Below are 24,042 nucleotides of genomic sequence, written 5' to 3'. Positions count from 1 at the left end.
TTGATTCCAAGCTGAAAATGTGTAAAAGGTTTTTGTTCTGCGCCACAACAACTAATAATCTTCCTTGGGAAGTTTTTGTTTTCATTTCTTTTCAGTTACCAGTCATATGTTATTAGGTGCCTTTCTCCTCATTTGTTGGGCTCTTATTGAATAATGGTGAAGCATCCATGAAATGCTTAGGATGATTATGAGAAGGTAACCCAGAGCTTCTGAACAGAGACAAGAATGCAAGGGCATCAAGCTCAGTCAGATTAAAATGAGCACCAGTCAAAGAATACGAACACTTCACTGTTGAATACTGCTAACTAAGGCCTCACTTCTGCAGTGAGCTGTGTGGGAATGCCTTTGTGCACTGGGTCCACTGAACTTTCAGGTGGGTGATCCCGTTAAAGTCCATTGAACTACACACCTGAATAGGCACACAAAATGCCCCCTAATTAACCATTTTTTCATGACAAATAACACGTTTTAAATTATTTTTACAGACCTGTATAAAGCTCCATTTTTTTCACCCATGAGGTCCAACAGGCATTCTTAAATCTCGTTTTTTAAATGGGGAAATAAGTACCTCAGCACTTTATAGACTAGGTACCATAAGGCATAGCAGTATCTGTTAGTTGTAATGCCCAGAGACATTAGTCAGGAACAGGTCTAAGCTGCTGTGTGCTAGCCACTGTACATAGGTGCATGAAAACATGGTTTATACCCAGAAATGTTTACTATCTAAGAAGATAAGTGATAAAGGAATAGTGAAGAAAAGGAATACAGCTGAAAATGCTTTATGTTTATCCTTCTTTATAGAACCTGTTCCTGCGATCCTATACAGGCAAAATTCCTTCTGGAATCAGTAGGCTTTTAGGCACAGGCTCAGGGCTATTATTTTACTTGGAGTTAATACACCTAGAGACAAACTGGGCCAACACCATGTATTCAAATACTCTGAATTTCAGGAGAAGTTTGGATCTGAATCTGGAAGCAAACTTTTACCCTAGTCCCATGCAGTAAAATGGACTGAAGCAAAAATCTAGATTTGATTGTTTCCTTTAGGGAACTTCACATCCAGAACAGATTTTTGTGGCTTTGGGACTGTCTTTAAAGGAAAATACAAGATCCCCCGTGGCATGAAATATGCTTTACATTGCTTCTTTTAGTAAGTTCTCTTTCCTCAAAGGTGGAAATGCCAAAGCCAGTTAACTTACATTCTGGTAGTAATAATGTCCAACTTGTGTTTTGTGTAGCAAGGTTGTAGGCAGGTTCATCCACTTAACGTCCACTGTTGTCATTTGAGGGACTGGCTCTTACAGTGTGTTTATATGATGATTAACACAATGGGGTTGCAAATTTGGGGGGGTCCCTAAGCATTACATGTTACTGTAGAATTAAAAAAAAATCTTTTTTTCTTTTCTGAAAACCAGAATTGCACTTTTAATAATAATCTGTTGTCTAAAACAAGGATGCCAAACTCCTGACAAGCGAGGACTCTGTAATCCCCTCCCTCCAGAACAGAGTGGCTAATATCAATAGGAAATTTGCACACAGGTCAAGGGAAGAATCTGACTATAATGTTGTCAGTTCTATAACTTATGAAGGACTTCATTATCTGTATTAATCAGTGGGAAAATATACTCCCTCCCTTTGGGCCTATGGGTATTTCTGGTGTTTGTGTCTCCCTTTGTACTTCTCTCTGCTGATCCTTCCCTGCTGAAATTTCCAGTCCCTCTGTCTCGCCACCCCCATCCTCATAACTCCAGGTATCATCCTTCAGCAGGTGATCCCAGCTGCTAAAATGGTCACCAGTGCAATAGTTAAGGCTCATATTATAATGCCATTGTTTTAGATAGTATATTTGAAATTTTAGTCAGTGACTTACACCACTAGTAAATTTTTAAAGCAACATTCTATAGCATTATTATAATGAAGAACTTGGCTCTAATGTCAAGTGAGATTTTACTGACAGTAGGAATTCACATCTCAGCCATTGTTTCAGGCTGTCTGCACACTCTAGAAGAATATTGTGTTTGGTTGGCTGGCCCTTTGTGTTTGGTATGTTTTCTTCACAACCACAAAGACTAGAAACTTATATAATTTTTAGATGAAAGCTGAGAATCTGTGTAATATAAACATGTCACATGGGCCATAAATATATTGTGCCAAATCTAGTTTATAATCTATATGTTATTGTTGTCTGCTACTGTTCAAAATATACTATGGCAAAAAGATTCATCACCTATTTTTCTGAGTGTTATCCATGGAAAATCCAGTTAGCATCATGGTTAACAAACTGATAATTTTTTTCCAGATCTTTAGCCAGTGTAAATGGACTTCAGCAAAACTATGCTAGTTTACGCGGGTTGAGGATATAATCTCTACAGTTCAACTGCAGGGAGGTGGCTTTTTGAACAGGTGGAGATTATTTATCATTTGAACTTTTACCTTTTAAACACTAGAAAGATTAGATTCATCAGTAATTTAAACATTGGATACAATGTCAAGTAATAGACTTTTTCAGAAAGTAAGTCAATAGAGACAATATTGAAAAGGTTCTTGAAAAAGGCTGCTTACTATCCCTTTTCTTAACCATAGCACAGTGCTTCAAGCCTTTGCTTGAAGAATTTATAAAAGGACAAGTCCAAAGTATTATAGATAATTTTTGTGGTAGGGTTGAAGTGATGTTGTAGCTATGATTGTCCAGGAAGTGTGAGAAACAAAAATGTTTTTGGGTGATATCTTTTATTGGACCAACTGCATTTTGGGATAGATTTATACAAGCTTATGAATACAGTGCATTCTTCTCCCAACCATGCAGTTGGTCCAATAAAAGATATCACCCACAAAATTCCTTGCCTCTTGTATAGATACATTTTGCTTATCATAGTTTCTGAGGAAAATGTTTAGTTATTAAGTCAAAACTAGGAACAGAAAGGGCACCATCAACATCATTCCACATCCAATCCCATTATTTATAGATCAGTCCTTTTTGTATTGAAAAAGATGAACTGACACATTTTCTGCTATTATTGTTCTGCAAAAAAAGTTAAGAACAAATTATGTGTCTTGACTTTATTCCAAAACTACTACAGCATTGTTTGCCTTTTTTAAGAAGAAGATTCATAGAGGTTTTTCCATTTCATGATCCAGCAAAAGTACAATTACATTTGGATAATCACTTACATTATGACTGATACCTAGCAATCTCTTTAACAATACTGCCTACACTAATAGATAATGTAAGGCAGCTCCCTTTGTTAGAAAGACAGCTTTCATATTGATTAATTCACATTTGATCCCGGACAGAACTAAATTTTAATCTCGCACTGTCTTTTGCAAAAAAGACCAATTATGCCTGCTGATTTGTTTCTCCCACTTACACTTCTGGCTCTCTTGCCATAAAGGAAAAATAGGGAGCTATGCAGAATACTTTCTGAAAAAGCTTTGCGCTACACACTTTCAGCAGAAAAGTGAATACAGGTTAATGATCAAGAGCAGATTTCTCCTAATCCACAGCCAGGACTAGGGGGATAACTGTATTTTCATTTGCAAAGTAATTTTACAGCTGTCAGACTTGCCCTCTTCAGCCATCTGTTCCACCCACACAGTGCTAACTAAAACAGTCCAGAAATACTGATTAACATTGTCTTGCTTCTTGTTGTTATTCTACATCATCTGCAGTTGGGTATTCCTTTTATTCCCAAATTTACTTCTGAAATCAACAGCAGGTTTTTGTACTCAATCCCTGGGTCCTCTGTCAGTGCAAATGGATGTAGTTGTGCTGCTTACTCTACCAATTTACAGCAGCTGAAGATGTGGCATTTCAAGTATTATACTGTTGATATTAAATTATTTGATACAATAATGCTACAAAATATGGCTGTCAATTGTATACTTGTGGCAAATTGAAATAAGTTTACTTAGGACATTTCTACACTTGGAACAGTTGTGGGTTTTGTGTATTTGAATTAAGGGATCTGCAATAGCTGTTGTGCAAGTACTCTAAGGATACTGCATTGTTATCCCACAATAAAGGTGCTTTAGCTTGTTATCATTGGGACCATACAGTGTAGGGATGTTTCAAAATAAGTGCCCAGCATTCTGGCTAGGCATCCCATGGTGCATCACGCTGCCACTGTGCTGTATATATATATTATGAGGTTTTTCACACTGTGCCTTGTGGGATACATTCTGGAAATCAATAGAATTCTGGTTCTGTCTAAAAATTTTCCACCCTATAATTCATTTGGCATGCAGCATTGCCATTTTCAAAGCTCATGTAGCATGAAGGAAACATTGGCAAGCAATACAGTCTTTAGGGTGCTGGATATAAACAGGCTACCTCAAGCATATCTGAATATGTGCAGAGACTTCAGAACCAGGGCAGCAAGGGCACGTGCAGCTGAGGAAAAGGGTGAAATTGAGCAGATGCTTTTCCTAACTTTTTTTTGGAGTGGCTTCATTTGATTTAAATGAATCTTCTGGGACAGGGTAGTGCTATATATCTGGGGTGACTGTCAGATGTGGTAGAGCTCCAGGATACCAGAAATGACATTTATAGAAATCTGTGCATATCTGGCTCTAGAACAGCAATGCTGGGACACCTACATGAAAGATATCCCTAGCATGGAGAAGCTCAGAGATGTTGCCATTTGGAAGCTTGCCACGTGCACTAGTCATTACGTAACTGATTTGGTTTTAGATTGGGGTTGTAAAGGAAGCATGTGCTGCCAAGAAGATGGTATACTCCCAGGTGAAAAGGTTGGCCAATGCACAGAAGGTTATTAATGGGTTTTCACAATTGCCATCTCTGTACTGTGCTGGGGCTATTAATTAATAGGACCCAGGAGTTCTTTGTTTGTCATCTATACTATGCCATGGAATTTGTTAGCAGAAGAGGATATACATCTACAGGCTGCCAGGTCTGGTTGACTACTGGGGAAGATTCAGAACTATGAGTGTAGGAAATGATCCAGAAATGCTTCAGGCATCAGTCATTTATGTGAGACTTAAGTTACCCTCTATTTATTTGGCTTGTGCAGCCTTTCACTGGACACTTAAATAGGAGAAAGGAACTAAGCAAGTGGCAGAATGACAGTGGAATTGACGTTTGGAAGACGTAAAGGTAAATCTAACAGCCCAATTTTGAGGCTTGAAATTGATGAAAAACAACTGCTTTAATTATATGTTGTGATGTGTTTTGAACTACCTTTAGAAGAACATGGGGGACAGCAGTGCACAGGTAAGCTAGCAAATTATTGGAGTGTGGTGGGGATAACTTTACTACAAGTGGTGTAGAGGTCAGCTAAGGTGGAAAGTTTGTTTCGACTTGCTGCTCACAAGCAGGGAGGAATTGGTTGAGATTATAGAAGGTAACTTAGGTGACAGTGACCATGAAATGACAATAGTTTGATGTCCTCAGGGAAGGAAGGAAGGAGAGTAGCAGAATAAAGACACTGAACTTCAGGAAAGCAGACTGACAAATTCAGGGAACTGGTGGGCAGGATCCCCTGGGACTCAAGTCTGAGGTGAAAAGGAATCAAGGAGAGCTGGCTGTACATTAAGGAGGCTGTATTAAGGGTGCAGGAGCAAGTTATCCAGATACGATGGAAGAGTAGGAAGTGCAACAGGAGACTGGTTTGGTTAAACAGCTATCTCTTCAATGAGCTGAAATTCAAAGGAATCCTACAAAAATGGAAATTTGGTCATATTACTAGAGAAGAGTATAAGAGTACTGCCAAGGGATGCATGGAGAAAATCAGGAAGGCCAAGGCATGGTTTCAGTTGCAAATGGCAAGAAATACAAAAGCCATAGAAAAGGGATTCTATGAATATATCAGAAGTAAGAGAACAACCAAAGACCGTACAGGTCCCTAACTGAACACAGAACGCAACCTAGTTACAAACAGTGCAGAGAAGCCAGAAGCATCAAATACCTTTTTTCCTTCTGTCTTCATAAATAAAGCCAGCTACTAAATGATTAGAGCAATTAGCAACAAACGTAAGGCAGGATACAAAGATCTTAGAGTAGTGGAACAACATGTTAGGGATTACTTAGAGAAGCTAGATGTTTTCAAATTAGTAAGACTGGGTGGAATACACTCTATGATACTGAAGGACTTGGCTGAGGTAATTTCAGAGCCATTGGCTATCCACTTGGAGAACTTGCGGAGGCTGGGTGAGGTCCCAGATGATTGAAAAGAGCAAATATATATAGTACCCATCTTAAAGAAAGGGAAGAAGGAAGATCAGGGGAATTACAGACCAGTCAGCTTAACCTCAATACTTGGAAAGATCATGGAGCAGATTCACAAGGAAGTACTAGGAAGAGAACAAAGTGATCAGGAACAGCCAGCAGGGATTCACAAAGTACAAGTCATGCCTGATCAGCTTCACAAGGTAACAGGCTTTGTGGATAGGAGGAGAGCAGCAGACGTTATGTATCTTGACTTCAACAAGGCTTTTGTCAGTCTCCCATGACATACTCATTAATAAGCCAAGGAAATACAGACTAGGTGAATGTACTGTAAGGTGGATATGTAAGAGTGTAACAGGGACTCAGGCAAGAGCCCCGTTACTAGGTTAGCCACGGGTGTGGGTAACTATAGAGAGCACTTGGCACAGTTGAGGAGAAGGACACGTCAGGGGAAGGTTTGGGTAATTATCCTGCTGCAGCCAGTATAAACCCAGCGGCGGGTGAGCACACTTTGCCTTTGGGCACTGGAGGACAGAGAGAGAGGACTGCAGAGGAAGAAGAGAAGAGAGAGGGAGCAAGATGCCTGATTCACAGCCCAAGGGAGTTCCAGGACTGCAAACCCTAGGAAGACCTGGCCTGGCTGGTAAGAAGGTAAGGTATTCACCTGAGACCTGCAGCCAGTCTGGTGAGTCCAGGAAGAACCGGGGTTCTGGGAGATCGCCGCACCAGGGAACTCTGAGGAAGAGTGTTCCAGGGCAGCGTGCGGGCAGCAGAAATGGCGCAGAGCCATCCGCCCCACTGGCATGGCTAAGAACAGAGTCGGGTCTGCTATTAGGTAGGGAGGGAGTGACGGAGGCAGCTCCTGGCTCGAGACCCGCAGAGGCATGGAGAATGCACCCCGCTAATGAGTTAATTAGTGGAGAGGACCCAGCCCCATACAGAAATAGACTGAGGCATCCAGGGCCCTCCCAGGCTTCCAGAGTTCCCTCCTCAGTTATATTGGTTTCCCTCACTAATGAGGTAATTAGCAAGGTGAACACACCTTTAACTCACACAGTGCATTTATTCCTAGCAGTGGGATACAATCACCTGGGTGGTCTGTGGTGCTTCCTCACCCCTAAGAATAACACTGAACATTGTTTTTCTTTCAATCCAAGTCGTGGCAGGCGAGTTCAGAGGGAGACCGAGGTAGATCCTCCCCCCTGCCCCACAAAGAGCATCGTATTCAATGAATAGTCATCAATGGCTCAATGGCGAGTTGGGAGGAGGTATCAAATGGAGTTGCCCAGAGGTCTGTCCTGGCTCTGGTGTTGTTTAAAATCTTCATTAATGATTTGGACAATGGGATTTAGTACATTTTTAACAAATTTGTGGCTATACCAAGCTGAGTGAAGTTTCAGATGCTTTGTACGGTAGGGCTAGGATCCAGAATGACTTGGATAGACTGAAGAAACAGTTTGGAATCTACCAGATGAAATTCAACAAGGACAAATGCTAAATTCTGCACTTGGGATGGATAATTGCTTGTACAAATACAGACTGGGGAATGATAGGGTAGGTTGCAGTACTTCAGAGAAAGACATGGGGATTACAGTAGACCATAAGCTGAATATGTTCCAACAGTGTGCTCTTGTTGCCAAAAAGCCAACAGCATACTGGATTGTATTTACAGGAACATCTCTTGCAAATCAAGGGAAGTGATTCTTCTGCTGTATTTAGCACTGGAGTACTCTGTCCAGTTTTGGGCCCCATACTTGAAGGGAAATGGACAGATTGGAAAGAGTTCAGTGCAGAGCAAGAAGAACGATTAGAGACCTGGGAACCATGACTTCTGAGAGAGGCAGAAAAAACTAGGACTGTTTAGTCTAGAGAAGAGAAGACCGAGGAGGGATTTGATAACTGCTGTCAAAAGCCTGAAGGGTGGTTATAAAAAGGGTGGTGATAACTACAGATTATTACTGTAGTTGTAGGGGACAGGACTTGGAGCAATGGTCTCAGACTCCATCAGAAAAAAAAATTATGTTGGAGATTAGGACTATGACTATGAGAATAGTCAAACATTGAAACAGGCTACTATTGAAATTGTAGAATTTGGAAATTTTCAGGAGCAGGTTAGACAGATGCTTGGATGATTTAATCAGGCATGATCCTGATTTGAGCAAGGGGCTGGACTAGATGACCTCATGAGTGTCTTCAGGCCCTGCTTTCCTATGAACCTATGAAATTGGCAGCCAGAAAAGCATGAGATCTAATCATTGCTCTATTGCTGATTCATTCTGACACTAGACAAATCATATCTGTCTGGGAGTTCTTTGAAGGTAAAACTTAATTATGAATTTTTCCTGTATGAAAAAACTTTGATGCAAATCTGCAGTTTTAATGGTATGTATGAATGTTTTTCAGTCAGTCTACCCTAAGTTAATAGTAGTTGTAAGAAATCCCATGGTGGAATAATCTGTTAGAAAAATGATCTTGCTTTCTTACTTTGCTAGGAGTGAAGTAAGAACATCAGCTTTGTGACATTCTATATGCTGCTTTGCTGGAAAAGAGGAAAGAATTTTGAATAATATGTATAACGCTTCCTTGCAAATATTATGGTCTACAAGTATAGTCAGAGCAGTAATTTGCCTAAGAAAACCTGTATTTAAATATGTCGGAGATCAGAGCAGCACCGGCAGCTGCTTTCTGACACCCCACTCCCCCCAACCCCTCCGGAGCAGTAAAACTTTCACCTGACAGGCGGGTAGTGATGGATGGGGTGAAATTAACCAGGCACAGATGTGTGTTGGTTACAGGAGATTGTTTACTTACGTCGCCCAGATAGTGACGTGCGACGCAGCCTGAGCCTTTGTTCTGTTACAGTTGCATCGATTACAGTCAAATGTACGGGTTACAGCCAAGCAATGACGGACGTGGCGCCGAAAACGTGCTATCGTGCCTGCAGGGCTTTGATACGTCAAGATTTACGATGACAGGGAGTATTGACAGCTGATCAGACCATCAATCTACTCTGGTGATGGACTCAGGTCTCTCCTCAGAGGTTTCTCCGGGGTTCTCCGACTTGGTGGAAGTTGCTAAAAATTTATAGACAGAGGTGTCTGACGGAGATACCCAATGACGAACCGTTATGTGGAATCTTTAATTTTCTGGCAAGCAGCAGTTCTTTGTGCTGTCAGGTTGCTATCAGGTTACAAGGTAGTGGGTTAGGTTTTCTGCCTGTTATGTATGAGGTTATGATGAGGGGCTTACGCTTGTTTCTTGACCAATTGCAGGGATTTATGGCAGGGCTATCCCCTTTCACCCTGACCAGTCTTAAGTTTCGTTTCTTGTTTGTGACACGGGCATAAATTATATACAGCTCTCCGCCAGGATTTTGTTTCAGGAGTTTCTAGCAAGGATTTTTTTTTTTTTAACCCTTAGTTGACTACTTGAATGGTATCTCTTGCTAGTGGCATGGGCACTGATTAACTGGGTTGTGACAAAATAATTCTATAATCATACATATTAGAGGTAGAAAAATATATTAAGTCGTCTTCTTAGGCTGTTGTAAAATGTGCCTTATTTCTTGTTATGGATCACACCTGTCTATTTAGGACTAATAGTTTGTAGCAGGGTAGTGATGAGATGGCACTTTATTTTAACTACGTATTTCAGGTCTGGATCCAGGATACGCTTTTAAAGCAGATTTTTTTTTACCACATGGACAACTGAAGTGCAGATTGAGATTAACTTGGAGTTACTCAACTATTGTGTTGGAGTGATTCTGTTATCCCCTCTGGATGTGTAAATGCCTCGGTGATAGCAATAGCATTGCCCTCCAGAGATGTCTCTCTTTTCCTATAACGGGGCTCTTATATACCCGAAGGCAGGTATGAGAATCACTCCTATGCAACAATCTGAATTAATTTTAATCCTGATTTTGGTTATCTAGAATTTTGCCCTTAGTTTTGGGTTTAATGATTCTGAGCCCAAAAAGTTGCATTAGTAGAATATCATTTGTGTTGACTGATTTTTATTTATTTTTTTGTTCAAGTAAAAGTAAAAACAAATTTAGTTAACTTTGCTAAGTACATTGGGCCTTAATCAAATTTTATATGTGGCTTTCAATTTCAAACTGCATTTCAGCCACATTCAGTGTGTGGATTCGAACAATAGAAAGACGTATAGATATTTAAATGTGTCAGAGCTGTTGTACACCATCGGTATGGTGCTCTCCAGAATGAAAGGGATTAGACTGAGAGACTTGTGTTTTATACTCAACATCAAAAAAACTTACAAGTACCAGGATTTCATCAGCATTTGGTATTTTCTTTATAAGGTTATTGAGAAGAACTGTTTTGCACTAAACTGTCCTGGACAATGTGGAATTTTAGTAACATCTGGGACTCTGTGACTAAAATATTGCTTTTCAGTAGCTGAGACATCTTTATTTTTCAATAATTTAATCCTGATAATAAATTGTTACGAGCAGGCTGACTCAGTGGGCTGTTCACTGAGGCTGTGCGAAACAGCACCGTTTCGTTTTGACTTGCGTTTCGCCATTTCAAAGGGAGAGTATTTCGTTTCGTCTTGAAGCACTGTTCCGTTTCATTTCGTTGAAACTGTTTCACTGTTTCAGCGCATTTCGGCGTTTTGCCCATAGGGTATAATGGGGAATCATGAAAATGCCCATAACTTTGTCATTCCGTGCCTGATTTGGATGAAACTGCACCTCAAACTATTCAAAGCAAAACTTGTATCCCTTGCTGGCAGCAGTAGCCTGCTGTCATCCCATGCGCAGATCTAAGGGCCATGCCCCCGAGGAAGGCTGCGGGGCTGTGCCAGACTCCTCCCAGGAGATGCGGGACCCTGGATCTGTGCACGGGATGACAGCATGCTGCAGCTGCCAGCTGGGGCCAGCGGCAGCATCAGGCTTCCCAGAGCTTGCCCAGCACGGGTCCCAGCTGGCAGCAGCAGCCTGCTGCGATCCCACATCATCAAAGGGCCCACGCCCCCTGGGCGGAGCTGGGGGAAGTGATCAGAGAGCTGGGGGAAAGATCGGGGAGCTGGGGAATGCAACCGGGAACTGGGGGGGATGTTCAGGGACCTCAACATTCCCCCAACTCCCAGTTTGATTCCCCTGCTCCCAGTTGAATTCCCCAGCCCCCCCATTTGATTCCCCAGCTCTCTGATCACTTTTCCCAGCTCTCTGATAATTTTCCCAGTTCTTCCCAGGGGGTGCAGGTCCTTAGATCTCTTGTGCTGGGTTTCAGCAGCCTGTTGAAACCCCACGTGCGGATCGGGGGCTGGGAAATCAAACAGGGAGAGCTGGGGAATCAAATGGAATGAAATGAAACACCCGCTGAAATTTCACGCAGCCCTACTGTTCACCACATGTTGCAGTTCTGCAGAAGGCTCAGAGCTTGGGTTTCTTTCTCTTGGGTTGGTGACAGGAGATATGGTGGAGGTAGTGTGCTTGCTTAGCAGTCAGATAGAGAAACACATTTCTTCCTTATGGAGACTTTGGATGCTTGTATTCTTGGGCCTTTGGGTGCCTAGAGTCTGAAACTGCAGCAGGTTTCTGATGAGAATCCCCAGAGTACTGTATTCTCTCCTTAAAAGGCAACTGGCATTGTATGAAATCAGCCGAGAAGATATATAGGGGACTGGCTGAAGCCAGCAGGGAGGCAGCCAGGTCAAAATGATAATGGAGAAAGACGATATGACAGTAGGAGAGAGAGGGAGCATGAAGGGCAGATGCGTGGAGATTGAGACCTGTGAGAGCAGAGCAAAGGCTGAGAGTTATGATAGAGGGTACAAAGGTTACAAAGTGTTTGTGTGTGTTTAAAGTGGTGTTGGAATTGTTTTGGGGATTCCACAAGCCAGGACAGAAATGAGGGAAAGCAGCTTTCCATAGGGTTGGTCTTTTGGTTAAGGATCTGATCAGTGGCGTAGTGTGGGTCTCCAGTGCCTGGGGGCCAATGCTGCCATTTACACGCCCCCGTCTGCAGCTGATCACCGAGCGGTGGCTGGGGAAAGGGTCCACCGGCAGCCAATTGCGGAGACTGGAAACGCCAGCAGCAAAACTGGAAGTGCCGCTTGAGGACCGAGTACCCCTGGAGGGCCGTCCCGGCCAGCGTCCGCCTCCCCAGGCTGGTGCCAGTGGTATTCCCTGCCCCCACTTCCCTCCCTTCCCCTCCTCTACCGCTATGCTACTGGATCTGATTTGAAATAATGAACTTTTGACAGTTACTGATCATTCACAGTCATTGAAGCCTACAGAAATGGTAGGCTGTAAGCAATTGAAACTTTAGCCTACTATCTGCGTCCTCTCCCTCTTCTCCTGTGCATCACTTATTAAATCATGACATTCTATATAATAGCCACCATATTTGTGGTAGAAATCCTTAATAAATACATGGCTATTTAAGGGTGTCATTCTTCATCAAACAGTAAATGAATTGGCTGGTTTTACAATGGCAAAATAGAAGACGTGGATTTATCTGGAAGAAAGATGAATCTTAATAGCTGAACTGACTTTTGGATAAGGTAGTGGTTTCTATATTTTAAAAATAACAGCTGCTTAAATTACAGTGTATTACAATGTGAGCAGGTCAGACAGTAATTGTTGTAGCAACAATTAATGTTGATCTCCACACCTAAAAGGAAATTGTGGTAAAGCATGGATGCATGAATTTTGTTTTTAAGTTTAGCAAATTCTCATAGCATGCTTAAGTCACACTTTTATAGAAAATGCTACAGACTATTAGAAGCTTTAGTGGTCTAGAACAGTGGTTTTCAACTTTTTATCATTTGTGAACCCCTTTGGAAATTTCAAATGGAGGTGTGGACCCCTTTCATTTATAAGTGTAGGTATTCACATACTTTTGATTGATCATAGTCATCCTTTGTAGAGCTTTTGGGTTAAGTAAAGACTTTTGGGGAGGTTACATTGGGTTCAGAATGGTTGCCCAATTAAACTTAGCTTCTCTCACTGCCGATTTTACACTTACAGACCCAGTCGCAGTGACTGGCAGTCAGCCTAAACTTGTAAGGCTAAGTACAGATATTTGGGGCCATTAGGGGGAAGTTAAATCGATTCAAAATGGCTGCCCCATAGCAGGTAAGTCACAATGGGGAGGACTAGTTGGGAGGCTTGGGAGGCTAGTTGGGAGGGCTAGTTGGGAGGCACAACCCACAAGGGGTGGGGAGAGCAAACATGACCCCGCGGGCAGGGTAGCGGAGCAGGTGTGATGCGAAACTACACCCCCATTCCTCCCACGTCTTTCCGCACTGGGACTTACTTGTTCAGCTCTGGCAGCTGCGAATGCTGATAAAAGCAGCTGCACCTGGAGTAGCTTGTGGGATAGGAGTTGAGAGTGCTGGATGGGCAAAAAAACAGACCCGTGTAGGGGAAGCGGGGAGTGAAAAGAGCAGCCCCAGGGCTGGGGCCAGTGACTGGGTTTTCTCAGCCCCAGGGAAATGGACAGAAGTTCCATGTGCTGGTTTGACCTAAATCGAACGAGTCTGATACTACATAGATCTAGGTTTATCTTAAACTGGGTTCTGCAGTTTTTAAACTAGTTTGTGTACATGGAAATTCTGCTCTGTTACGTGTTTAGACTGCTTACCAGTCACTGAGACTGGGTCAGAAATTGTAAGGTGGGCACTGGGACAAGCTAAGTTTAAATCAGGTAGCTATTTTGAACCTGATCTAACCTACTGAATGTCTGTACTTAGCCTAAGTATACACAAGTTCCATGCACACAAACTAAAAATTGCAGAACCCAGTTTAAGATAACCCTGGATCTATGTAGTATTAGACTTATTTGATTTAGGTCAACTGGTCCATGGAACTTCTATCCACTTCATCTGCTCAGCCCCAGGGCTTGGAAAACCCAGGCACTGGCCCCAGCCTTGGGGCTGGTCTTTTCATTTCTCCCTCCTCTGCACTAGACTTTTTTTTCCCCCACAATGACCCTTTACTGTCCACCCCTCACCCAGCCAGCCCTATTAACCCCCATCCCACAAGCCTCTCTAGGTACAGCCACTTTTATCAGTGTTCATTGCTGCTAGAGCCAAGCAAGTAAGTCCCAGTGGGGGGAAAGGTGGATGTAGGTTTGCTGGGGTGGGGGAACCCCACCTCAACCCACCCATGGGTTGCACCTGCCCCCCCTACCCCACATAGGTCAAGCTTGCCCCCCTATCCCTTGCAGGTCATGTTTGCCCCCCCAACCTTTTGTGGGTCACATCTGCCACCCCCCCCCACTCCAGCTGTGGGTTACGCCTGTTCCTGCCATGCCATCTGCAGGTCACACCTCCCTGCCATCCCTTGGCAGACTCCCGATAGTCTGCTGGACACCCAGCCACCCAGCTAGCCTCCCCATCCTGACTCACCTGATATCGGACAGCCATTTTGAATTGATTTAACCTCCTCCAGGGGTGGCACTGAGGGGGCTATAGCCACTCCAAAATTTGCCTTAGCCCTACCCCCCCCCCCCCCCGTAGCCACCCCTCCCAGTGCTGCCCCTGTCCAAGCGCCCAGCCTTCTCCCTGGGTTGCTGCCGCCTGCCCCACTTTCACCTGCAGCCCACAGAGGTGCAGTGGGGCCCATGTCCTGTCTTTGTCTGGGCAGCCTTCCCCCCGCCCAATTTTCCATCTAGCCCACCTCAGACCCCTATCCAGGAAGAGGCTGGCACTGCCCCTGACTTCCTTCTAACACCCATGAATGTCTGTACTTAGCCAGACATAGTCTGCGCACCACTAGGGGTCTGCAGACCACAGGTTGAAAGCCACTGGTCTAGAATCAGGTTTGCATTACACTGTTACATGTGTCCATGGGTTTGATTCATGGCAAGTTAGACTCAGTTGTTCAAATGTCTGAAGTAAGTAAAACATATTTTCCATGCTGTTGACTGCATGACGGTTCTTTGCAAGAAACCTTTCAAACTGAGGTCAAATCTCACAATCTTTTTTGTAAGAGAATAGAGGTTCGCCTCAGTGATTTAGCCAAGAATACCATCTGAATGAAATAGCTGTGCCGCATGCTTTGTGTAATGTGCTGCCTTTCACCTTATCATGCTATGTTTATATAGTGCTTAATCCTGAAATCTGTGCTGTTTTGCTACAGTGTTCATAATCCAGAAAGTATTTTGAGATGATTGATGCAATGTAAATGCAAACTCTTATGTTTTATTTTCATAATAAAGTGAATAAACTTGCAAAAGCAAGGAGGTCTTAAAAAAGGCGGTCCCATTATTCAGAATTCATTCTGCTGTTGTGATACTGTATGCACATTTATCCATTGTTCTGCTTCCACATAGAGAAAGGATTATGTGTTACTATTTTTTACCCTGTGTAGCTCAGCCATGGTTCCCAGGCCAGTTTTAACTCATGATTTTCCAGATTTGGTAGATTACATTATACCTGATTCTTAATGTTATTTTGATTCTTTTAATTCATTTCCTTATATATGAGGAAAGGTAGGAGGCCTCTTATTACACTTTCAGTGCCTTATTTTCAGAGGCACTGGACACTCAAAATCTAATTGAAGTTAATTGAAATTGCAGGTAGTTCTGCTTCTTTAAAAATCAGATGGATGGTAGTACTTCTCACAGCATTTTAATGAGTCACCAAAGATCAAAACCAGGTTTATTAAGCCTGTAAGGAGGGGCTTGTTATATTAAACAAAAGGATCTTTTTGCATTTGCAGGGTCTGTTAAACCTTAACAAAGTTATTCTGCTATTGCTTCTTATTAAAAAAGAAAGCAATGATAATTCAAATGTTAATCATGACCATTTTAGGACTTTTATTTTAAAAATAGCGTTTAGAAATAAAGGAGGGGTTGGTCTATTTTACAGACTTATTCCCTGTGAATTTTATATAAAAAATGAATCTAGTATTATAGTTGAATATGGCAAAGCAGACCTTTTGACCAAAATATACTGTAGATCTGTGTCCAGGAGTGAACTTCAGAAATGGTTTAACATACAGAAACAATGTTGTTGTAATTAGTTCTGCTTGCTGCTGTGCAGAGAGACCTAAGTTAGGTTGACCTGTTTCGGTGTCTTGCACTGAAGTTGGGACACTGGACATAAAAAGGTGGGAGTTAGGACAATACAAAGCTGGGTTCCTTTGGGATGTACTGTTACAAGTTGTGTTGATAACTTAGTCATGTTTGATTTTCCCCACACATTCAGATGGTGGCATTAGTCATTAAAAAGCCTTGGAAGAGGATCTCCTGAAAACCAGAATAAAAGGTAAGAGATAGAAAGGGTTCTTCAGGAGAGGAATATCTTATCCAAAACAGGTTATTTCATAACATTCAGGGTTTTGATATGAGACTATAAGAGAAGGCCAAAGACACCAACATACTAAGCATATTTGAGTCATATCAGCCACAAGAAACCCTAATGAGCTCTTTTTTGTATACCAGTTTCAGTACATGTGGGTACAAAACAGATCTAGGAAGTATGCATGATGTATGTACTGGAATACATGGGGGCTTACTGCTCAGTTCTGATTCTATACTTCTGTACATGACAATTACAGTTCTGTTTTAATGTAGTCCTATGCATGTTTCTTTTGTGCTCAACAGTATACTGACAGAATGTATTAAATATGTATTCCTAAAGCTTAATCCTGCATCCACTTCAATGAGAGCAGAATTGGGCTCACAATCTTGGTTCTTTTCTGGCATTTTCCATTGGATATCACAGAAGGTTGGGCTATGGAAAGGACTATCTGCTTTCAGCTAGAATTTAGTAAATAAAAAAAAAAAAAAAAGCAATTTCAAAATCCTACCTGTTCATCTCAAAATGATTAATCTCTACAATTAAAAAAAAATGCATCCAGGCTAATAACTTGCATGCTAGATTTCAACATAATGTGACATGCAGTGAATGAGTAATGATAACTCCCTGAAAATAGATGCTGATAAGAGAAATGCTGACAGATCCTAACTATTACATGTTAGTGTCAGTGTTATAATATTAGCATGATTACTGACAGATGTGAGCAGTCCTCAGTGAGAAACATAAAGAGATTCAGTATACTGCACCACCAAATAATTTTTTCATGAAAATGATAGGCTGTCAGAAAATAAATGCTAATAAATAGAACAGGTTTCTGGTGTGCCATTCCTCGTGAAAAATGTATGTAAATACTAAGGCCAAGATAGTTTCAGAGTTCTTCACCTCTGAAAACTTGGATGTTTTTCTGATAAATGCACTGTACTTGACAGCAACTTCTTTTATAGCCTTAAATCTGTGGAGGTTCCAATCTGTTGTGCAAGAATTGATTTTCCCAGTTCATAGGTTTCAGTCTGTATGGTAAAACATTAATGGATATTTTGGTGAGCAGCTCTGTATTACAGTGGATGTGTGTATTTTCCCCCTACGTTTTCCCCTTTACCTTGGTTTTTAAACTTTGAATTTCTGTTTTAACAAATACGCATTTTTCTTCAGTCTTCCATGATTACAATACTATAATAATAATATTTAGATCTAACTGGCAGCATAAGGAGAAAACACCTCTTCTAGAGTCTCATCTCACTCAAATAAGAGAGACTTTTTGTCCTAAATGTGACCACTAATGATATTTTTAGAAATCTGTTGGACTTTCCACTCTGAAAGAATGGCACATTCTGCCTTGGCATCTCTTTAAATATCCAGCAAACATAAAACCTTAAGCTTTTCCTTAAGATTACCTGAATGCTTTGCTGAACCAATTGTTAACAGTCACACAAAGGACAGGTAACCTTTTCCAGCTGTGGACTGGAATGACCCTTGGGTCAGATGTGGGTGGGTGGGCACTAGGATCTGGTCCTTGTTGCTGTTTATTTCCACAAAGGCACAGAAACAGTGCTTACAGTTGTACCTTCTGCCTCTGAATGCTCCCAAAGATGCATGCCTGTAGACTGGATCCAGCCTACAGACCATATGTTGCAAACTTTGACTTAGACCTTTCCCCAACTATAATAGTTTATCAGCAGTTTCACTTTTGTTTCCTCTTAAAATGTTGATGTCCTGTTCATTTTCCTCTGCTGACAGTTCCTGTAGGTCACACGTCTTCATGTTAGAAGTTTGTGTTATGTCTTCCGGTTTACTTCGCCTGGATCAGACTATTTTGTAGTGATAGGAGACACCACTATTCTTTGGGACCTTGCTTTCTGTCTTTTGGTCTCTGCTAGTGGAAATTCCATCAAAGTTCATAAATTATAATATTTTTTCTCAGGCACATTGAAAACCACATTTTGTTTAGTTGGTCTTTTTTTCATCTGAAATTTTCACAAAACATTTTGAACATTGTTTTCAAAATTTTCTATTCTGACAAAATTGGAAAATGACAAATTGTAAAATATGGCAATTTTAGTCTTTTTGTTAATTTGCTTTCCTTTTTAATATGTTTCTTCTTTTAATCACTTCCATTTGCTTTGTGTTCCTTTTATTCCCTTCTTTTCAAGGAACTGAAAAAATGAAGAAATTACAAAAATAAATAAAGAAAAATGTATTCAAAACCTATGAAATGGAAATGAAATCAGCTTAAAAGAATCATAGTAGCATTTTTTACCATATCCTGTTTTGTTGCCCTGTGGATTTGCAGAAGGCTTCTTGCTAGAGATAGATGCAGTCCCAAAACTGGGTACCAATCCTGGTTGTACCCTTTTTCTGCTGTGTAACAGTGCAAGATGTTTCACCTCTCTGTGTCTGTTTACCTTTCACCTTCTGTCTGTTTAGCTTATAAATGTCTTTACAGCAACAGTTGTTTCTCACTGTTTTTCTATGCTGCCTAGCACAATGGAGCACTTCTTGGTCAGGGCCTGTTCAGATGATTGTATATGTAAAAACTGAATTAGAGTTAACACAGACAGTTTTATAAGAGAAGAGATCTTTATAAGGATTGATCTGCTATGCATGCTCTGTATGATGAACTACAGTGATTGGTCAGCTTACTGCCCTCCTCACCCAAAGTCAGTGTAGCCAGGTGTGGGCATTTTTGCAATGCCGGTTACACATTTTTAGTCTGTCAAAATTTTGGTATGTCATTTGGCTCACATACAGGCTGTTCAGCTTCGTCATTGCCACAATTCGGTTTGGTGTTCATTGCTAACTTTTTGCTGTAGAAAATCATGAATGAAGCTGTTTCAGGTTTGATCATTTAATAGAACCCCCATAGTACTGCTATATTTACGTTTTCTCTCTTATTACATTGAAGGATAAAACCTGCCCCTCTGCATCCCAAATGCCAGGCTGTGTTTGCTTTTCCTTTTGAACCATATACCACATGTAGAAGGCAGCATTGTGTAATGAATTTGATCATGAATTTGCCTGTTGGCTTTGAAGTTTATCTGTAGTGTTCTTGTTTAGATGAATTTCTGAAATAACATTTATCCCTTTCAGAAGAGTATTTTGTTGCTGAATGATTCGTTCCAAAGGCCTCCTATTGTCAGGTGTTGAGACATCTTAACTGCCTTCTGAATTCAAGGTTGTACAGTATAATTTTACCCAGTACTTCTCTCTCATGTTTTTTCCTTTAAGCGTCTCACAAATTTCCACTGTAAAGATATTTAGCAAGGTATTCGTCACTAGATATCAGTGTGTCAGCCACAAATAAGGTGGATATTACTTTGCTTCCTTTGTATGTTTACATTGGCAAAGAACATGTCTTTGTTTTGAATTGCAGATTTATTGCTGAATACATCCCAGTAATAGCAAGGTCATATTCGATGTGCATTAAAAATCACAGTAGGTATCATTGAACATGTGCCTGATGCCTGCTGTGATACGTTCTAATTTAGAACGTGTTGGAGCAGACTCAATTAATCGAGTCAGTGCCAGCGCAGTATAGGATGGGGCCTGATGTATTCTGGATGTATCGGGTCTGACTCTTCTTTGGGTCTCCAATCCTCACTACACCCCAGCTTAGCACTACCCTGTTCTTGCGTTCGTTGCACCCTCATCTCTCAATGGGCAATCTTCAGCTGTTCTATATCTAAGTGTGTGTCTTGAACCTGGCTTACAGAGGTTGTGACTGAGTCAATCCTCTGATCAGTTAGTTACCATTCCATCCATGGACAAAGAAGGTAAGATAACACAAACAATAAGAAGAAACATAGGTAAGACTCGACTGAGGGCGTCAATGCTATGTACTTCTCTCCAGTTCTTAGGTCTACGGGTCTCTCTCCACTGCCCGGTCCTTTCCCAAAGTAACACAGTGAATAAAAAGGAAAAGAAAGGGGCTCCCTTTGGCCCACTTGGGCATTTCACAGCCTTAGATGCTTCTGCGTCAGACTTCAAAGCTTCAGTGGCCCCTGCCACTTTCCCCAGGTGTGGCAAGTTTGTCCGCTAGCCCACATTAGCTCAGCTCCTGTGCAAGCCTGCAGTCAGCTCCCCTGCTGGCATGCTTTGGCCAGCGTGGAATAGGGTCTTGCCCCTGTTCTCCTGGGTTTGCACCCTAGGCACTAGGGCCCTGGAACCCATTGGATAAAATAAAAGGAAAAAAGAAAGAACACAAAAATAAAACCTTAAAGGAGTGCTGCCAGCACTCCTGAAGGCGTCTCTTCCTTAGCATGTTTCCTGGCAGACACTCCCTTCGTTTGCTGCTGCTGTGGCTTCTCCAGTGGCACTCAAGCTAGCAGAGGCCTTCTGGGCTCTCTGGATCTGTCCCTGCTGTCATTGTCCCGTCTGGTCTGGTGCAGTTTGCCGGCCTGCCGGCATCCCTGGCTCTCCCCTTGCAGGCTGGTGGCTCTCCACTTCTTTCCCTGGCTCTGGCAGCAGGCCAAAAATACCTGTGCCACCGTGGGTGGGGCTGAGTCTGATCTAGCAACTACTTGTAAATCACTGCAACTGCTGGTCTCCCGGTGGTGTCACCTCCGGTGAGCCTCGTGGATCTCCCCCTGCTGCAAACGCACAGTATATTCCTTCACTTCGCTAGAGTTGGCTGGAATGTTCTAGTTGGAATATTCCGGCAGCCTTGTCGTCACATGTATTTAGAGTCCCCACATTTCAAAATGGCAGCAGGAGCGCTTTAACTAAAGCTCATCAAAGGTGTTTTACTGAAGCACCCCTGCCACCATTTTGAAGCATGGGATGCTGAATACATGAGACGCTGAGGGTGTTTTAATTAGAGTGGCTTCTCTCCTCCCCCCTTCACCCCGGAGCACATGTAAAGATGCCCATTGTGTTTTAACTCATAAATAGTATTTTTTTACAGGAATTTTCAGCAAATGCAGAATATTCTGAAAGAGGAAAAATAGTATGAATGAGCTGTAACAAGGACAGAAAAAAAATAATGGCGCTCATTCTTTTCCTAAGGGCATTTCTTCTGCGTGAATATCTACCAAAAAAGAAAAAATGATTTTAAAAAATGCTACAGCCATTAGCGTCTGAGGCCAGACCTGCAATCCTTATTTATGGGGGTAGTGCTTTCTCACATAGAGAGTCCCATTGAAATCAGTAGTACTACTTACATGAGTAAAGGCTGTTTTTGAAGGATGTAAGAATAAGCCTTTTATTTGAAAATACAAATATAATAAATTTTGATTGCAAAAGAATACAATAAATATTGATGACTGTAAGGGGCTTCCCGTGCCACTTAGAGTCGTGTCACCTCCTGGTTGGAACAGTAGTATCTTGTATTTGTAGATTTTCTGCCACGCCTTCAATTTTCTGGGAGATGAGTCTAGATACTACTGGGAGGCAACTGAGATCAATTATGAACTCAGAGTTTCTGCAGGTCTTCGCAGGGCTCCACCATCCCCATACCTTGCTCTCACCACACCTGGTGTTCCGGGTGATGTTGATTGCCACTACAATTCTTTACTACCTTAACCCAAAGATCTTGACCAAGGTCTCTGCCTAAGTGTCTGCTTGTCCCGTTCTTCCTTGTATGGGTCCCAAGACAGCTATCTCTATCTCTGGTTCTCTTTGTCACTCCCTCGTGGCTGGGGTCCTCTCTCTCTTCTCCTCTCTCTTCCGAGGGAGTAAAGTCATCCCCACCTTTTTTTTCCTTTGAGGTCCCCGGAGTGGTTCCCTTCACCCCTTGGGATCAGACTCACTGACTGCTCAGTTCTCCTCCTTGTCATCTCCAGTTCTAGGTTGGATCTTGTCGGGTAAGTCACAGGGCCAGTGCTTACCCTCTGGGCCTCTATCCATTCTCCTTCCTTTGCTGGGCTTCTTCCCTTCTCTTCTTGGATTCCTTTCTCCTTTTGTCTTCTCTCGGGATGCTCCGTTGGCATCCTTTAAATCTCCCACTCTCCATCTGGGTCCATCAGGGCAGTTCCCTATTGGCTGCCTGCCTGACCCAGCTGTTCCCTCTTTGCTCCCTGGTGTGGTACTTTCCTTTTTTCTTTTGTTGTTTTCCTGCGCTGCTCTTCTTTTCCGGTGTTTGTATTCTGGCGGCTGGATCTGCCGCGGCAGCCTTGGATCTGCCACAGCCCCAGCTGGCTTGTCCTGACTGCGGCAGGGTTTGCCACGCCTCCGCTGTCCCCATGAGGTAAGTTTTTCTCTTTTCCTTTTTTCTGGCCCTGTTCATGACGGGGTGCTTCAGGCACCCTGTCATAGTAGCAAAGAGCAAATTTTTGTTTGGACACCTAAGGATGGTGTTTTCATAATGTGCAGTGAGAATCTTGTTCTTATGAGCACAGATTTAGGCAAAATTCCTATTGGGATTGTATACAAATAATCACTACAGCTGTGTCCATAACCAGCATAAGATGTCTGCATATGCCATGCATCTTTTCAAGTGAGAACTTCTGATAACATGCGCTTTGTCAGTGCTTTTTATTGCAGGATGTTAGGGTATATTGTTTATACCTATAACGTGAAAAGATAAATTGATTCCTAAGCTAAAGCCATAAATAAAACATTGCTGATGACTGTAGTAAAAAAGAAAAAATGGGTAGTAAAAACTGTAAGGTCTTCTAATTATTATCAAACCTACAAAGGATAGCATTCAAACCAAATCAGATGGCCATATTTTTCAGATATGACTTATTATACTAATTTTTTCCTTTGCTAAATGCTGCATTTTATTTCTATGCAAAACATAAGCAAGAAATGACAAACATATCTTTTTGTTATTTGTAACTTCGTAATTCCATTTTTAATTCCCAGTGTTCAGAATGTAGTACCAAACATACACTAAGAGCTCTTTTACTTTGAGCTAAGGTCTACCCCTGCAGCTACCCAGCTTATTGCCCATATTACTAAAATGCTAGTAAAAAATGGTACATTCATCTTAGTTCATTAAAATCCTACTGTAGGCATGACAAGTTGTTGTCTTAACGTGTCAGTTGGTCAAGGCAAGCCAGTTAACATACACAGATTCTAAAGCTAAGATCTTAACATGTTTGGTGGTTCTTCTTCTTCTCTTCTCAGGTTCTTGTCATAAACTAGATGTTTTTCCAGAATCGTATACAAGCGATGGCTCTTTCTATTCCTGCAGCAGGGTCCTCCTTCATACAGGTATCAGCAACTAGTTGGCAAACAGGCGGTACTCCATAGTCTGCACTTTACCACACTCACATATATTCATGTCATTAGTGTAGCCCCATTTGACCCAAGAGTGCTAAAAAAGTTGGCTGACATCATAGCACAACCAATGGCAAGGATATTTGAGAACTTGTGGTGCTCAGGAGAGGTCCCAGAAGATTGGAAGAGGGCCACTGTGGTGCCTATCTTCATGAAAGGAAGGAAGGAAGGAAGATCCAGGGAACTACAGGCCAATCAGTTTGACCTCAATCCCTGGAAGGATCTTAGAAAAAATTATCAAAGGCTCCATCAACAACAGGCTAATGGAAGGCAACATTCTGAAAGATAGCCAACATGGCTTCGTTGCAGGTAGATCTTGCCTGACCAACCTCATTTCCTTCTATGCC

The 24,042-nt window shown here is 42.0% G+C and overlaps 1 protein-coding gene across 8 annotated transcripts in view; it reads left to right on the top strand.

Moving 5' to 3' along the window:
• Nucleotides 1-24,042, top strand: part of SPATS2L (spermatogenesis associated serine rich 2 like) — a 134,895-nt gene that overhangs the window by 1,058 nt on the left and 109,795 nt on the right. For 3 of the 8 annotated variants that reach the window (XM_019492319.2, XM_019492316.2, XM_019492314.2), the window contains exon 2: nucleotides 16,364-16,423. The exons of the other annotated variants lie outside the window; for them this stretch is intronic. The gene's annotated coding sequence lies outside the window, so the exon portion shown is untranslated. The remainder of the gene's footprint in view (nucleotides 1-16,363; nucleotides 16,424-24,042) is intronic. 8 annotated transcript variants of the gene reach the window in all.

The sequence above is a fragment of the Alligator mississippiensis genome, chromosome 4 (assembly GCF_030867095.1).
Source record: "Alligator mississippiensis isolate rAllMis1 chromosome 4, rAllMis1, whole genome shotgun sequence".
Taxonomy (NCBI): Eukaryota; Metazoa; Chordata; order Crocodylia; family Alligatoridae; genus Alligator; species Alligator mississippiensis.
This window is presented reverse-complemented; position numbering and strand designations above follow the sequence as displayed.